We start from the raw sequence: 14,413 nt of genomic DNA, 5'->3' as shown, positions 1-14,413 counted from the left end.
TGCTCACGAACTGAGCTGATTCACTAGAAATAGCGCACTGATCAGTCTCATGGGCACCAGCACAAAGCTCATAGACACTAGTAATTTGATTAACTCTATAGTTAGTTAAAGTGTCCACCTTCATCGTTAAAGCCTTAAGTTGGGCAGCTATAAAAGTTGTTGCATCCATCTCCAAAATTCCTGCTACTTTTCCCTGAGTCAGTCTCTGACAAGGATTCTTGTATTCATTAGCAGCCATCGGTTCAATTAATTCATTAGCCTCATTGTAGCTCTTAGCCCACAAGGCTCCTCTTAATGCTGCATCGAGCATGGGTCTAGAAGTGGCACCCAATCCATTGTAGAAATAGTTTATAATCATCCAATCATGCATGCCATGGTGTGGGCACTTCCTTAGCATCTCCTTATATCAATCCCAAGCCTCACACAGAGATTCTCCAGTTTGCTGAGCAAACTGAGTAAGAGCATTCCTGATTGCAGCAGTCTTCGCCATAGGGAAGAATTTAGTGAGGAACTTTTGAACAAGATCCTCCCAAGTGGTGATAGACCCTAGTGGTAGAGAATTTAACCAGTACTTCGCTTTATCCCTTAGAGAGAATGGGAAGAGTCGCAGCTTGATAGCATCTTCAGTCACACCATTGAACTTGAAAGTATCGCAAATCTCAATGAAATCCCTGATGTGCATGTTGGGGTCTTCAGTAGGAGAACCCCCAAACTGAACTGAGTTCTATATCATCTGAATCGTGCTTGACTTGATCTCAAAAGTGTTAGCCGAGATGGCTGGCCTGATGATGCTTGACTGAATATCATTGATCTTAGGCTGAGAATAGCCCATCAAAGCCTTAGGAATTTCTGCTTGATCCCCCATCACTACTAAAACTGGTTCCTCTACTTTCTCTTCTTCTTCTATCTTTTCTTCGTCCTCAAAAACCTCCCTTCGAACCACTACAACTTCTTCCTCGGCTTTATCCAGAGTTCTCATATGAGACCATGAACGCGTATGCATACACGCTCGCTAGAGTACCTAAAATAAGACAATGGAATAGATAAGTAACAATGTCCGAGTCAATGAACTTTAACGATCACTGATGACAAACACATAAACAAAAAAAAAATTAACACTGCAGTCCCCGGCAGAGGCGCCAAAAACTTTTTAGTCGCTAAACATGCGCTAATAATACACGCAAGTATACACGTTCGCAAATAATATAGAATTATTTTTAGTTCGTTCCCACAGAGACTGGCTTGGTTAACTAATTAATTTTTGCACTTATTCACCAATGATATGGCTATTATCCAATGCTAAGATGAATAATAAATTGGGATTGTTTATAACTAAGAATTAAACTAACGATTATAACTAAGAGAATAAGAATGGTTGAATTAATATATAAGACAAACATGGGATTATAACTTCATTAAATACTTCATTCAATAGCCTTTTTCGTTCTTAACCTTAGCATGCAATGGTGATGACACTAATCAGATAACACAAAACTGATAAATGCCAACTTTCGTTGCACTAATACCATACTACCAGACATCCACAAAAGAGATAGAAGCTGAATAGACGCCAATTATATTGAGACCTAATATGTCTATAGAATTTGACAACATAATGGTTTAATGCACAAGTTATCCATTATGATTACATAGGGCAAGTAAGATGGTTAAAATTACCTACAAATCATGCATAACAATAGCACATGAACCTATGCTAGCATGGCAAGTTCTAAACCCTTAAATTCACTTTCGCTTCATTAAGAATTAACAAGCTATCTTATAAGATCGCGATGCTCATAAGACGAATAATCACAACCAATACTAGGCTATCATACAATCACCACACACTAAGGTATCAAAACAAATTAACTAAAGAAATCCATAAATAAATCCGCTGGAACCCCACGATAACGATTAGCCCATAATCGGACTCATCATCAACGTGGGTTCCGATGAAAGCATGATATAATAACTGTAGTCTTTATACTGAATAAATAATAAAACCAAGTACGAAACAAGAGTAAGGTTCACGAATAAGAAAACTAGCATACAAGTTACAACTTAGAATAAAGATTCATAAGTAAAACCAAGATCTTCTTCGTCTTCGTTGAATCATGCTAACACGGTCTTCTTACGGCTCTCCTTGTGCTCTAGTATATCCGTCTCTCTAGAAAACATCATTTTTTAAGTGTATATAGCAGCCCATGCAAGATAGAAGTCCTCCAATTGTAAATCAACTAGAATCAAGATTCTGGGATCCCGACCCGACGCGGCCGCGCGCTTCATCAGCGCGAGCGCGCTGGCTTTCGGACAAATGGGCGCGGGCGCGCGCTAGACCAGCGCGGGCACGCCGTACTTCTGGAAAAACTTCTGATTTTCTTTAATTCTTGCTGTAATCGAGTTGGCTTCCGGAGCTTTATTCCTTGCACATCATCCTAACACCATATTAGCACCAAAACAATGCTAATTCACCTGATTCTTAGAATAATGCCTGAAATGCAAAAACACTAGAAAACACATTAAAACACCAACAACTTGAGTACATTTACACCAATTCAAAGCTTTACGGAGCGTAATAAAGTGTCATAAATGCCACTCAACATGAACTCTTTTGTAAAAAATAGATTAGTGAGAGGACTGCCTCATATGGAAATTCAGAAGGATAAAATATGTGAGGCATGTCGTAAAGAGGAGTCAAAGACAACATAAGTAAAGATATGGTTAACATTACTAAGCCGCTTTAGATGATACCAATGTAGTTCTACGGACCAGCCAATGTCATGTCTTCGTCAAAGTATAGATATACCTTAGTGAAGGTGGATGACTACTCTTATTAAAAAAAGTTATTGTTCGTGCGTTCTTAAGACAGGACATCATAGATGGCGATTAATCATATCAAAGGATGGTCAAGGTAGAAGCAATTGTAGAGACAATATTTAACACTAGGAACTCCGTGTCAGAATGGAGCGGTATAAGGGAAGAACCAGAACTTGATTAAAGCAACAATGACAATGTCAAGCAAATTAAGACTTTCTAAATACCAAAAGGTTGGATCATTCAATATCATTTGCTACAGGTTAGATCAGGCCTTGATCAGGATATATACATAAGGACCACTAAAGAGTTAATGGTCAATAGAAGCAAACACTAAATAACTTGAAAGTTTTTGAAGAGAATATTCTACAGAAGCAAACAATTGAAATGTTTTCAGTTGTTTGAAGATCTTGGCATTTGTAGCTAAGACTTGTAAGGATATTTTTCATGGCTACTCAGTGGAGTCTACAACCTACAGGGCATTTGTGGTTGATCAACATAAGATGATTGAAAGTTAAAATGCATAGTTCAAAAACTCCATGCTTCAAGCTGTTACAGGAGAAATTAATGGTATTGATGATTCATATCCAAATAATGAAATGACAGTGTAATACACAATTCATTACTTCAATGAAGCCAATCAGTAAGGGTAAGGATTTTCAAGAAATCCCAACAACAACTTAGGGGGAGCAAAAGAAGGATTAACTAATCAGACACAACACCACATTGAAAATCAAGAGGACACAACAAGAACATATCTGCTGAGATAAAGGGTTTGATCTCAATATTATTCCCAGAGTCTAGTTCTTAAGTGATCCAGATAGTGGCGTAATGATTAACAGGGCTACTGAGTATGAATGATCATCTCTCTAGTGTTCTATATAAAGAGGAAACTAAGAAAGCTACAGAAGCTCTGATAGATCCGGATTGGTTGGGTGATTGCAAAGCAAAATGAACTTAATCAATCAGAAAGCAGATTGTAGGGAAGCTGGTATCCAAATCAAATGATAATGTTGTAATTGGTACAAGGATAACCAAAATTCAAACTGGATGACAATGGCATTGTTACGAGGGACAAGGCCAAACTGGATGCTAGGTTATTATCTGGAAGCAGTATCTAATAGAAAGAACAAGTGACGAGACTTGAGGATATTATAACATATCTGGAACCTGATCCACATTCAAACTTCAATATCTATAAGGTGAATGTGAACAAGTGCACTCCTGGTTTGTGAATCAAAAGGGGAGGTCAGTGTTCAACAGTTCATGGACTTTGCAGTTGCAGATCAATCGGACTATGTATATCTCTTCTTCACAAGCTCACTTCAGGTTGGTATGAACTAGTATCTTACTCAAGAACTCGTCAAGGACATAGTATGACACTCTAACTGAATTTGCAATTAAATATAAACTGGTAGAGTTGTCATATAAATAACTCTCATTATCACTAGGCACAAATATAATGTTATATATGTGTAGTGATATCATGACAATATTATATGTTGGTCTACTAACGAAAACTTGTTCTATTTATTTGCTAACTAATTACAGAGTAGGTATGGAGCAACGTGTTGGAAAAGTTAAAATTCTTTTTGGAATTACTACATGCAAGCCAAAAGAATATCTCTTTTAGGAGCACAAGTAAACCAGAAGAATGATGAAACCACTAAAGCTTGATCAGTGCAACTCAGGTATAATGACAAGATATAGAGGTGTGACAAGCTCACTCTTTTACTCAAATGCAAATAGACAACATATAATGTTCTCAAGATGCCAATGTGCAAGGTTCCAAGTAGATCCCAGAGAATCCAATCTTATAGTTATTAACAAGATTTTTAAATATCTTAAAGGGACTACCAACTCTTAGAGTATTGTACCCTAAAGATATTATGTTTAACATATTTGGCTATATAGATATAGATTACGCAGGTTGTAAGAAAGACATGAGAAGCATCTCTGGAAGCTGTCAGCTTAAGTGACATGAGAAGCATCTCAGGAAGCTGTCAACTTTATGGAAGAAGATGGATTTCTTATTATGATAAGAAATAAATTCAACTCCAACAACTCTATGGGACACTCTAAGTCAGTGCACCTTCACACCAAGTGTCATTACTTTCGAGAGAATGTCTTTTAGTCAAAGAGTAACTTGTAGAAACGTTTACTAAATTACTTGATAAAATTAATTTTTCAAGTCTGGTTTGTAAATATGGGATACTACTAATTACATATTGGTTGGAAATCCAAGTTAAGAGGAATTCTTAGTATACCTTCACAAGTATTAAATCTTCAATATTTAAAGGACTTGTGAATTTATAAGTGATCTGGTACCTCGTACTTAGTGCTACTATCTTGATTATCATCATTACAATATCATATACATTTGTGGTAGTTAAGTATTATAGCATTAAGTTTGAATATTTTTTTATCTGTATTAAAATAATATGCAGCATAGTTATTTGTAACATGTACGAAGAATTGTGATACTTTTAATATTAGTGATGTTATTTAGAATTTTTGTTCTAAGTAATCACTGATCATTTCTAAAATCACTAATACTAGAAATTGAAGTATTTTCTAAGTTATGTGTATAAAACTCTCAATATTTTATCTGCTTAGAAAGTATTTCTAAAATTACTAATTATCCAGAAAATAATTGTCATGTGTATAATTCATATATTCTATTGGTAATTATTCAAGGATAATTATACATATTTAAGTGCTAGTATCTAGCTCATAGATATTTAGTATTTATTTATTATTTATTTTAGGTAGTTTGGATTATGGAAATTGAAGCAATTCAATGATTTTATTTGCTCCATAATCCAAAATAACTTAAAATAAATAAGCAACATGATTGATCATAGCTAAATATGTTAACAATTGATATCTAGTATATTGATTTTAACTAAAGTATTATAGGTTAATTGTGATACTCTGGTTTTAATGAATTTAGCAAAGTTTATATTTTTAGAATTTACTGAAATCAAAATCATGGTAGTAGCATGATTAGTTGTGTGATAATTTTTTACTTATATCAGTTAATGATATATAGTTAAGAGTTTAACTATAAAATAATCGTGAAGTAATAGTATTTGTGGCATTACTTAGAACTCCTCTAAATAATCAATGTTTATCATCTGTCACTTATACTAATATAAAAAGTGTAAAAAACTTTCTTAAGAACAACCATGGTCGATGTCGATAATATTTTATTAAAAGTAACCATATGTTATCCAATTAGAATAACTTTTATACTTACTTGCAAATTCCTAAATACTTTGATATAGATGCAATACTCAATAAATCAAAGTATATGGAACTTAAAATATTTTTCTAAGATTGCAAACAAGACAGTGTTGGTTAATGTAGATTTATTTATCGATTAAATAGTGTTTGAGATATTACAGTTGTTAGAAGTTAACAATTGTATAGTATATGAAATTGAATGATAATGTCTATATGATAGATAGTTAGTATTTAATTCATTGATATCTTATTTTAATATTTAAAATAAGGTACAGCGTAATTATTGGTATCCAAAGTACTTGACAAGTATCGGTCAATGATATATTGTCAAATTTTATTACAGATCGTTGTGAGATTTTAAGTTCTAGTGAATTTATATGTGTTGTTATATCTAACAGATTCACTATAATTTAGAATCAGCAGCATAGTCATTCTTATTAATATTGTTTATTAATAAACAATGTTGTTGATAATAATTTTATAAAGATAGATTATAGAGCTTTTGATATGAATGAGAATTGCTTAGACTTTACCCTAAGTGATCAATATTTTTATAAAAACTCATTCATATTAAAAGACAAAAATTTTCTTTCTCTTCTTAATACTGCTAGGTCATCGATCTTTGTATTTTTCAAATCAAAGACATAAGTATTTAATTTTTTATGCAGAAATACAGAATTATGCACTCAAAAAGTTTTAGGAGAAAAATCAAAACTTCTTTCTACAGTGTTGATTACTTATTTCATTAAAAACTTTCTAAAATCACTATTGTACATCATTTCTCTCAAAATATTAAATGCATAATTTTCATTCATTATATATTTTAAGTGCATCTTATCACTACATTGCCATATGTTCTGTGATAAAGGTTCAACCTCCAATGACCTTCTCTCATTTGATAGTCATGAGGTTGAAAACCCACAACTTCTATCGCGGACTGTAAAGACAAACACAGAAACGGAACCAACCAACACTCTCTTACCACTAAAATGAAGTATAATTGAGCGTGAGGGAGAAATATTAATGCACCACATATGGAAGGTTCTGAAGTTAACCCAACAGCTTTGTCTCCTACAAAGCTGGGTAGTATTAAAACCGAGGCAACTTCTAGCCCCTATACATCTTCTCAAAAAGATGTAATGGTTGAAAAGGCACAAAAACAGTTACTAGATTCATCCTATCAACAGGGTGCATCTATTAAAATTCGTTTGTTGGCTAGAATATCTGATATAGTGACACCACCTCAAACACCAACAATTCTTGACGCACAAGGTAAGGTTACACAGACAAATATATAGTTGACGGAAATAAGAGTTTCGACCATTTGAAGGTCAGGTTCGATTGTTCAAGATTCTTCAATGGACCAATTTCCTTTACAGGTTTTTAGAGAGGGTACTGATCCAATAGCCATATGTAAATGGTCAGTGTCTACCTCCCCAGGCTTAAATACCCTGGATGCATATATGGATAGTGGGTCTAACATAGGCGCAGATCGGCAACTTGTTGATAATGATTCAGATTTACCTGATAAGTCACAAGGAAATGTCTTCATAGACATTAGAAGGAAACTTTGATCTTTATGCTAAATTCTTTGGATCATTGTTTACTTTCATAGAGTTTAAATCTGGAACCCTCAACAGGAAACTAGCAACTTGTATATTATAACTCATATTCATTTGAAGAGTCTAACAAGGATGGGGATTTGCGAACCCCCATTGCACCACCTATGACCTCCTTAAGGATGGCTAAGGTGATTTTCTTGCAGGTACAACTGGATTTTGGAGCTATGAGAGGAGTGATACACTTGTGAGAATGAGTGTAAATACAATTAGAGAGAAGAGTGAAACACTTATGAGGTACACGAAAATAGAATCACACACTCACTGTGAGGAAGAAAGAGAAACACTAAATCCCATTCCCTTTCCCTAAACATGGTTCGTAAAGTTCAATCTTTCATAAGATGACTCTTAGGGACCCAACTCTATCAAATGGTACAGGACCTAACAATATTTGGGGCTTAACAATTGTGATTTTACAGTTAGGATGTATAAAGATGTGGGGAAGGTTGGTTAATAGGATGGTCAACGATGAAGCCATTGTTGCAGTATTTAAAAGGACATGGTTGACCAGACTATGATTTGCTATCTCTTTTTTAATCAAGTGAAATATGAGGACTCCTTTAGACAACAAAATAAATTCATTCTCTTATTCCAAGAAGAAGAAGTGTTACATACAAGTTTGGATAAAAGTTTGGAGGATTCCTCAACTAAGGGGGAGAAATGGCAAGTGGCAGTAAAAAGGTAAAGTATATGTACAACACACCACACCATACCACACCATTGCTGTTTGTAACTACGGATCATATTGTACGGGAGAGGTGGTAAACACGAAGGTGATTTCCTAGTTATCAGAAGAAGTGGATTGGTTCATCAATCATCACTATGGTTTTTAAGAGGAGAGGTTATTTTCCAAAATGGGGAGTACCATTGATTTTTATCTACGGATCCTGTTTTACGGGAGAGGTGGTAAACGAAGGTAATATCCTTTAAGCAATTGAATCTCAATAGGAAATGTGGTTGTACAAAAGAAGCTACTAATGATTACTTCAAGACTGAGAAGTGTTATATGGCAGAGATTTGAAGAACCAGTGAAATGAAGATGAGACTACTTAAAGATCAGTTCAGTGCTAAAGGAATAAGCATCTTTCATTTCAATTACTCAAGAAATATGGAAATGTAGAATTTGATCCAGAAAACTAGTAGCATTATTTAAAGTCTTGGTACTTTACTTTTTTTAGTTGTTAGTTGAATTATCCTCTCCATTAATTTGTTTGTTAGGTTTAACAATCAAATAGGGGGAGATTATGAAGCTGTATAAACAGTAGACGTGATAAATCAATACTGGAACAGGGCAGGTAAATAATACTACATCTACACAAGAAATCAAGAAGAAATGAAGAAAAGGCAAATACAAAGAATCAAAAGATTAGAAGAAGGCTTGTAATCTATTTACAAGTCACTAAAATAAGTTCATTAATATATTCACGCCATAGTAAAGAATAAAGTTTAAAGACTTTCAGGTTTTCAGATATGATGAAGATTCAGTGTAAAAGTGCCACCAGAAGATTTTAGTGTATTAATATTGATTGAAGATAGATAGTGTTCGAAGCATAGGAATCTGAAGAATGAAAGACAGGGTATAGACAAAGGTTAGAGAAGACAGCCGTAGTCTTGAAGTAATACTCACTGAAAGGAGTTCATTTATATGTTCAAACATCAGTGAAGAACAGTGAACGAAGTATTCAAGATTGTATTAACAATGAAGATGTTGTCGAAGTGCCAGAAAGGATTCCAGTGAAAGTATAATTGTTTATTGACAGTCAGTGTTCGAAGCGATGAAGTTGTTGCAAGCTTAACAATGTAATCAAGGATATGATAAGAAGACCTGAATCGAAGCTAGTCGTTTGTGAACCAGACGAGTTGCATTAGGCGTCAGTAGTTTGTGAACGGAATCTGAGTATTATCATTAGAAGAATTGTTAAGTTGAAGAACGTACTTGGATTGAACGTTTATTTGTTAAAGTACAAGAAAAAATGTGCATGGTATACAGCTAAACAGCTCGAGAAATTGGCCAAGTTCAAAGTTTAATTACTAACTTGAATAAATTTATTCAATGGACTTTAATTTAATTTATTTAATAAACTTAAAATGATTTATTTCATAAACTTTAAATAAGTTTATTTTATAAATCTAAATTAGTTTATTTATATAAATTATATTTAAGTTTATTTTATAAAATAATTAAGTTATAATTTAAACTTAAATCAGAAAAATTGTTAATTTACTTTGCAAAGGGCTGTCATTTTCATTTGATTTCTCAGGGACCCACTAGTAAATCAACACGACCATTTGGTTTTTAATTATAAAAGAAATACAAGGCGATCATGCTTCTTCTTGTCCCTGGTCGTAAGTAACATTTCTCCTAGGATGATGTAGTCGCCAGTTAGGCTACAATGGAGTGTCCTAGGTCGCAACTCACATCAACCTTGAATAATTCAAGTGCCAAACCTTTCTCTCCTAGTCGCAAGTAAAAAAGAAAATTAGCCCCCAGTCGCAAGTCAACTCTTAGCCACAACTTTATTGGAAACATAAATTAATTTTAAGGCTCACTATCAACCACGTAAATTAATTTATGTACAAAGTCTACACTTGATGCAGATGCAAGTTTAGTTGTTATGTTCATCTTCTCTCTCACAAGAGCCGGAGAATTGAAGCAAAGAGAGACATAGGAGATACACACTCATATCAGTTAATCTTTTCACCAGAGTAAAGTTATAATGCCCTAGTTAACTCTTGTATATTCATAGGGGCTATTATAAATGTTACCCGGTAATTAAATCCTTTGACAAACAAAAGCTAGATCTTTGTATAGAATTTAATTATTGATCTTTGTAGTAGCTAGGAACTGTGTTGTTCTTGGATTATAGCTGGTTAATTTATTTACTGGAGTGTAGCAACCCCCGAGGATTTATAAATGAATATATATTTCCCCAAATATCTTGTGTTCGATAATTTATCATCTTAAACACTATTCACCTCAAGAACACGGAACCACTAACCGAACACTAAATTAATTATCCGTAAAAGATTTGAAAGATTTTTTTAAATTTAGTGAGTATCATATTCAACCTCCCCCAAATATCATAATATTGTTTTACTTTTATTTCAGCAAGCATGCCCTTAAAGATAGGAAAATGTATCCACATAAAGTTATTCAATACCCATGTTCATGCGTAGATAAACATGTCCAGTATTAAGTAGATCATGCAAACAATAATGACCTTCCTATAAAACACATCATAGACAAACTACGGCCTGATCAAAGTATTAGGTTCATGTATAGCCTAATTATAAAGAAATCCAAGCATAACTATTCATTCCAATTCCAATTAAATTTCAAATTTCCTTTAAAATGTTACAATTTTCAAGTTTTAATCCTAAGGCATATATCCACCTATTACCCCCTGAGTTCTTTAGTACAGTCCAAACTTATAGTGAAAAACTAGGTTCAAGCGTGCAGTCGTACCCCAATATGTAAATATATATACAAACCACATAAATAACTTAAACCATGTGGAGTATATCAAATAACAGATAATTTAAATAAGTTGTAAGAATATTAGCATTCTGAAGCTACATGTGAAACTATGAATTAAACCTCCCTACTCATGCAAATTATTCAAGTAGTTGAGTATGTAAGCATGTAATAATCTTAAACCATAAAACCAATCATTCAACATACCTTTCATATGAAAATCAACCTTATGTAATAAAAGGGGGTATAGAAATTCACATACCTGTACCCATCAGGTTGAATTCAAGAGTCATAATCCGTACCTCGAACCTTGCCCATTTATGCCACAAATATAGCAGAAGAGCTTATATGCCTTGACCTTTCATGCATTATTGAACCTTCCATCTATAAAGTTAATAAACATTTAGAGGGTGAGCTCGACCCTTGTTGTGAGAGTACCTTCAAGTCTTCGATTTACATGCAACAAGCTTCATCTATGAATTGGCTGAAATTCTAACTATAGTACAAACCCTTCAAGTCCTTCATATATGACCTTATCTCCATCCTTTGTGGACAAGGCATACCTATTCCTCCTCATACTTGCATGAACCTCCATGTTTACAGCTTCCTAATACTTGTATGTATCTGAACCATGCCGAGATCCAAAGATTTACATTAACGTGCACCCTGTAGTTTTTCCACATGATACACCTCCAATCCTATGCTGAAATGATTCAGATGAACACACCTCTTGTTCCTCATATTCAGAACTTAAACCTTCACTTGAATTATGAGCAGAACTTTAATATGGACTAGAATCTCCATCATCATCTTCTGCAGTAAGCGCCACGATGAACCTATACCCAATCTTGTTTCATAACCAACCCATATGTCTTCTACTCCAGTCTATATATAACCAAAACCATAATCCGTAATCCAAATACAAGATACAACCAAGTTCTTTTTCTTGAACAATCTATTTTGCTTGGAAATCTAGAACTTTCAAGTTACTGTCATGAGCAGTGCACCATGCACTACACTCGGTTCCTTGTAGTAATTAAATACAAAAGCAACCTTAAGTAAGTGTTAGCTACGTTCAACCAACCTTCACATGAACCTATAAGCTTACGTGTCCATACTCATTGTAAGAAACAATATGTATGGTACGAGAAGCGGCTATCATATGTAATATTCCTTCCAATGAATACTGTGTAATCTAGGTTATAGAAATTTCTAAGTTTAGTTTCCTGATCCTGCGATGAGGTTCCACCAATGATCCTTCCGGTAAAGGCTCTTTACCTGATCCAGTGAGGAACCAGAATCTCATTTATATGCCCATTTATTTGAAGATAGGTTCCTTTAGAAACCTTTATATATGAAGTTTTCAACATGAGCTCTTTAAGGGAAGCTACTCGTTTCCATTTTCTTTATTAACCGAGAGGTCATTTGTAACTTCCACTGTTCTTTCCTCGAGGTATTCCGAGATCCTTGACTCCTTGTAGCCATTAAATATAAAAGAAGTCTTTTCACTCATCACTACGTTTAACCGAACTTTAACCTTTAATGAAGTGACAAACAACTTTAACTACAAACCTCTAAGCATACCTGAGCATGCTCATTGTAGAAAACAAGAGGTACCATAGAAGAAACATTTATCGGTCTTCATTCATGATCACACCAAATTACTTTTTTCTGGAGTTGAACATCTTAGGTTCAAGTAGTCAAACCTAGACAAAAAAGTTCTCATAGAACCTTCTAGTAGAGGCCCACTGCTTGTGTAGCTTCAAGCACATGCACCTCCATATGAGTCGGGATCTCATGACCTCATTGTCCTAATTTTCTCCCTTATGAGTCTCCCTCATAGCTGCTCGAATCCTTTAGTTCAGGTGACCTTCCATCATCGAACCTCTGGTATGAGAACTCTATTTTGATGCTTCTAGTAGGTGAAACTTTCTTACTTCAGGACTCTTCTCCCTGAACCTTATCTTTCATTAAGAGGTCTGCATCCTTATTTTTTTTCCAGGTACTTTTATGCCTTTTCACCTAGAATATGTGCACCGACATATTAACCTCTTTGCTAGCATCCAAGCTCACCTGCTGCTCATTATCCAGGAGGTTCACATCCCCGAATTTAGCTAGACCTGGCAACGTTCCGTGTCATGTACAAACATTCTGTGTACTTTCGTATTTTCATGTACCAAACCTCAAACCCCAACCCGATCCAGATTTTCATTCGTGTACCAATTTGGTGACGCTAATCCGGAAATAATATATTCGTGTTTACCTGCTTTAGTACACTAAAGTACACGGATTATATACAAAGAAATATTAATTGTTAAAAATGCAATAGATAATTAAATGGTGAAGTGCTCACTCACATAGTCAAGGAATAATAAAATATATTTTAGTATTTACAAATATATATTATTTAGAATAGGTAAAATTCATATCTGGTATATATATATATATATATTATTTTTAAAAAATTTAATTATTTATTTTTATTTCATGTACTTTTGTTCTGTGTCGTGTACCTATATCAAAAACCCAAACCCGACACTAATTATCTTCGTGTTTTTTCCTGTTCGTGTAATTTCGTGTTCGTTCGTGTAATTTCGTGTTCGTGCACCAAATTTTCAAATCCAAATACTAATTACTCGTGTCGTTTCGTATCTTGTTCACGTGTCATATACCAGTATTGCCGGGTCTAGTTTTAGGTGTGTTCATCAATTAGGAGGTTCAAACCTTCATATTTTTCCAGGTCCTCCTGCTTCTCATCACCTAGGAGGTTCATATAATTGACAACAATCAGCTTCTGTTGTTTTTTATTGATCAGGAGGTTCATACAATTGACAACAATCAGCTTTAGCTGCTGTTTATTAATCAGGAGGTTCACCCTTAAGCTTTAGGTTCAGCTGCTTCCAAAATTTTCACCGTGAGAACTTTTGTAGTTATTAACTTTTTAAAAGTTGAACCTCCAAGATGAGGTTCTCCCTTGGGCTTGGAGAACCTTCTGTCGTGTGGCAACCATCAGATTGAGGTTCCTCTTGTCCCAAACTTCTGCACCTCTATCCTGAAAATCCTCCAAATGCCTTTTTCTTCATTGGCATGTTGAGGTTCAGCCTCCCGTCTAAAGCTCATATAAACCTATCCAAATGACCTTTTACTTTAATCAACAAATTGAGGTTCAGCTTCGCCCATGTTCGTCAAAATACACTGACACTCCATATTGAAGGGGCCTTTAGGTTCCTGAACCATCCCACACGCGAATCTGTACCTG

At 34.5% G+C, this 14,413-nt stretch overlaps 1 non-coding gene across 1 annotated transcript; it reads left to right on the top strand.

Annotated features, from left to right (window-relative positions):
• The first annotated feature begins 368 nt into the window (after nucleotides 1–368).
• On the top strand, nucleotides 369–475 carry LOC141670038 (small nucleolar RNA R71). Its single transcript, XR_012554289.1, has one exon. It is a non-coding gene; the product is annotated as a small nucleolar RNA R71 (small nucleolar RNA).
• Nucleotides 476–14,413: the final 13,938 nt, after the last annotated feature.

The sequence above is a fragment of the Apium graveolens genome, chromosome 6 (assembly GCF_009905375.1).
Source record: "Apium graveolens cultivar Ventura chromosome 6, ASM990537v1, whole genome shotgun sequence".
NCBI lineage: Eukaryota > Viridiplantae > Streptophyta > Magnoliopsida > Apiales > Apiaceae > Apium > Apium graveolens.
Note: the sequence above shows the minus strand (reverse complement) of the source record. Positions and strands in the feature narration are given on the sequence as shown.